The sequence below is a fragment of the Phalaenopsis equestris genome, unplaced genomic scaffold (assembly GCF_001263595.1).
Source record: "Phalaenopsis equestris unplaced genomic scaffold, ASM126359v1 Scaffold209623, whole genome shotgun sequence".
NCBI lineage: Eukaryota > Viridiplantae > Streptophyta > Magnoliopsida > Asparagales > Orchidaceae > Phalaenopsis > Phalaenopsis equestris.
In genome coordinates, this window is record NW_018228775.1 from 1174 (window position 1) to 5797 (window position 4624).

Consider the following 4624-nt stretch of genomic DNA (forward strand, 5'->3'; position numbering starts at 1 on the left):
AGCGATGATCCAACCACTTTTAAAGGAGCTATCACTAGCCAGGAGGAAGAAAAATGAATAAGTGCAATTGTTGAGGAGATGGAGTCTTTGCAGAAAAATCGCACATGGGAGCTAGTTTAGCTTCTTGAGGGAAAGAAGGCTATTCTGTGTAAGTGAGTGTACAAAAAGAAACCAGCAATATCAAAAAAAGAAGGGGAAAAGTTCAAGGCTCGACTGGTTGCAAAGAGATTTTTACAGTAGAAGGGGATAAATTATTATGAAATCTTTTCTTCTGTGGTCAGACATACTTCAATCAGGGCAGTGCTTGCATTAGCAGTCATTTGGGATTTGCATTTCGAGCAGATGGATGTTAAATTTGCTTTTATGCATGGTGATCTGGAGGAGCAGATTTACATGGAGCAGCCAGAAGAGTTCACTCAACCTGGACAGGAGCATCTGGTTTGTAGGTTAAAGAAATCACTATATGGGTTGAAACAGTCTCCAAGACAATGATACAAGCAATTTGACTCCTATATGATTCAGATTGGCTACAAGAGATGTGAGTATGATTGTTGTGTTTATGTGAAGAGCCTTGATGATCGTTCTATTATTTTTTTGTTTTTGTATGTCGATGATCTATTGATTGTTGCAAAGAATATGAATGATGTCCGTGGTTTGAAAGTTTTATTGATCCAAGAATTTGACATGAAAGACTTGGGTCCTACGAAGAAGATTTTTGGAAAGGAGATTCATCGAGACAGAGACTCAAGACAATTATGTTTATCTCAACGAGGTTATGTTGAGAAAGTGTTGGAAAGGTTTGAGATGAGCAAAGCAAAGCCTGTGAGCACTTCATTAGCAAATCATTTTATGCTTTCTTCTGAACTGTTTCCTAAGACAGATACAGAAATCGAAGACATGGCAAAGGTTCCATATGTCAGTGCAGTTGGCTGCCTGATGTATGCAATGGTATGTACTCGTTTTGATTTAGCTTTTGTTGTTAGTCAAGTATGCAAATACATGGCTAGACATGGAAGGCGACATTGGGAAGCTGTCAAGTGGATTTCTAGGTATCTGAAGGGTACTGTAGGACATGGAATTATTTTTGGCAGTCAGCAGGATGATCCTTCAGTTGTAGGGTATGTTGATTCTGACTATGTTGGTGATTTGGATGACAAAAGGTCTATAACTGGGTATATGTTTACTCTTGGTGGAGGGCCTATATGTTGGAAATCAACAATTCAGTCTATTATGACATTATCTACAACTGAAGTTGAGTACATTGCAGTAGTTGAAGGTGCAAAATAAGTCTTATGGCTTGCTGGGCTAGTAAAGAAACTAGCGTTGAGCAAGGTGGAGTTCAGTTGCATTGTGACAGTCAGAGTGCTACTTATCTGGCTAAGAACCAGGTGTACCATGCGAGAACTTTCATGACATATTTCTCCTAAGGGGCTGATATTCGCTAAGGTGAAGATTTGTTAGGTATATGTATTTCTCCTATGGAGGAGCTGGACATTCGCCAAGGTGGAGATTTGTTGGGTATATGCATTGGAGTTGGACATTCGCCAAGGTGGAGATTTGTTGGGTGTATGCATTTCTCTTAAAGGGGCTAGATATTAGTCAAGGTGGAGATTTGTTAGGTATGGCCATATACCATAAATAAGACAGATGCTGGAGCAGAGAGGAGCCCATGAGTGGAGTGGAGCGGAAGGATCTGTCCAATCAGGGGAGTTTCATTGTGTGGGTTGGGGGTGTAGGGGCAACAACACGCGGTTTGGTACATGAATAATTTAAGTAATTACATATTGTACTATATGGTTATATATATGTATTGTTTGTAACCCTAGGAGACTCTCCGAGACTCTGAGATGTTGAATCTTGTATTCTGTACTCTTTTCTGAATATTGAAAAGGGAAGTCATCGCCCTGCTCCCGAGAATGTAGGCATATTTGCTGAACCTCGTAAATCTCTGCGTGTTCTTCTGGATTTGTGTCGATTCCTATTTTTCTTCGCCCTAATTTCTCAACAATAATACATATGGACATTCGCCAAGGTGGAGATTTGTTGGGTGTATGCATTTCTCTTAAAGGGGCTAGATATTAGTCAAGGTGAAGATTTGTTAGGTATGACTCATATACCATAAATAAGACAGATGATGGAGCAGAGAGGAGCCCATGAGTGGAGTGGAGCGAAAGGATCTGTCCAATCAGGGGAGTTTCATTATGTGGGTTGGGGGTGTAGGGGCAACACCCCGCGGTTTGGTACATGAATAATTTAAGTAATTACATATTGTACTATATGGTTATATATATGTATTGTTTGTAACCCTAGGAGACTCTCCGAGACTCTGAGATGTTGAATCTTGTATTCTGCACTCTTTTCTGAATATTGAAAAGGGAAGTCATCGCCCTGCTCCCGAGAATGTATGCATCTTTGCCGAACCTCGTAAATCTCTGCGTGTTCTTCTGGATTTGTGTCGATTCCTATTTTTCTTCGCCCTAATTTCTCAACAATAATACATAGAAAATCAAGATCAATGACATAACAATTGTTAATTAGTCATTGCGCATTAAATGAACCTAAAAGGGCTTTTGAGGGGGCAAGATAAAAAGAAAATTAAATAAAATGGCAACATCAAAGGCTGCTTTGAAAAAAATAAAAAAATAAAAAATAATAAAAACTAAAAAACTAATAATAATTGATGTTAGTTCCCTCGCTACATATGGTGTTTTAACTTTATTACAATTAAGCCTTTCAAAAATGACATTAATATATAATGCCACTCAAGAGCCCTTCCCTTTATTTATTTTATGCTAATTATTTATTTGTTAATAATATTATAATTAATGTTTTCTTAACTTATTAAATTACTAATTAATGATTAATATAATTTGAAATGAATTTACCTTATAATTTGCACATTAATCATTAATAATATAAAATTACAGTGTATTTGTTTTATTTTCATGAAGCATTATTTTAATTACATAAAATACATTTAAAAAGAGAAGTTATATTAATTTAAAACATAATTAATTCACAGTTCATATGGGGTGGTGGCGCAGTTGGCTAGCGCGTAGGTCTCATAGCTTCTGAGTGATCCTGAGGTCGAGAGTTCGAGCCTCTCTCACCCCAATTATTTTTAATTTTCTTTATTTAAATTATAAAATTAAGAACGTTTCATAGAATTGTCAAAGCACGTGCTAAATACCTAAATATTTTTTTAATAATTAATAAATGTTTAGTAGTGGAAAATAAATGAGTTGTGATCAAGCTCCATTGTCTTTCTTTTAAATAAATCAAAATGTTTTTTTAGGAATTTATTTTGTTTAATAATTGGCAAATTAAAATGTTAATTAAACATTTTAGAACCTCTTTTTACATGAAAACTTTTCATTTATATATATATATATATATATATATATATATGATCCCTTATGTATTTTCTTTTATTTTGATGGGGAATTATCATCCCCCACTCCCTTTGTACTCACTTTGTACCCTTTTTTACTTTTTTAACATGTAAGAAGCAATGAGTTGCTCTTTTGAAATATATATATATATATATATATATATAAATAATCGGGATGCTGGCGGGTTTTAAATTTTATTTTTTTCAATAATTTTGGTTTAAATGTCAAAACTATGGAATGGACTTTGTTGATTTCTCGGATCATAAATGTTTAGAATCAAATTATTTTTATTCGTTGAATTTCCTTAATTGAGACACGAGTTTTAATAGTGAGCAAAAATTTTAAGATAATTTGGCGTTTCAATTAATATCTTTGAGTTTTTAATCATGCTTGAGTCAAAGTTGGCTCGCAAATTGAGTCAAAGTTAGCTCGAGGCCAGTTTGCTCTCACATTGAGCTAAACAGACGAGATATTTTTTCACGCAAGCCCTAGTTGGCATACAAGTCAATCTGACACAAAGCTATATCAAGTTAAGACATCAAACAATAGGCCATTACAAAAATACTTGCCTAAATACCACATCTTTATGATAAAAAATTAATTTCGATCGTGTCATTGGGTTTTGGTTCAAAATTTATCGGAGCCAAAAGTGTTCGACTCAAATCTCACCCAAATATTAAATGGGCCAGAAAGCATGTCAGAATGCTTAAATCATACACTAATTTCAACCCGACCGACCCAAACCCTACTCTCATAACACATTTAATATATGCTTAACAGCTACTTATGTGAGTTTTGAGTTAATTTTGAGTCAAGTTGGAGTCATATTCATATTGGTTGATCAAATTCGAGTATGCGGGATAGTTTTAGGTCTTTTTCTAGCTCTCCAATTAAATGCAAGGTTGACACATTTTACAATTAAAAGTATTTTATTTAAGGCAAATGAATAAATTAAATGACAAAATTTAATGGGTTTATTATATAAAATTAAAATTTGTTAGCTATAGTTTTAAAGTATATTAGATGTGAATTAGTAATTTAGATTTGTGAAGTTGTTAGCCAACTTCACATGGGATGACCAAGTTGTTAATTAATTTCATTTTATATATGACCATCATAGAAAAAAAAACAGCATTTTGAAATTATTATAACTCATATTAATGTAATTTGGATCATATTAATTAATATGTAATCATAGAATTATTATTACGTTACTAAATATTGTGTTACGG

The 4624-nt window shown here is 34.1% G+C and overlaps 1 non-coding gene across 1 annotated transcript; it reads left to right on the forward strand.

The window, feature by feature from the left end:
* The first annotated feature begins 3029 nt into the window (after positions 1-3029).
* Positions 3030-3114, forward strand: TRNAM-CAU. Its single transcript is given in 2 exon segments — positions 3030-3067; positions 3079-3114. It is a non-coding gene; the product is annotated as a tRNA-Met (tRNA).
* Positions 3115-4624: the final 1510 nt, after the last annotated feature.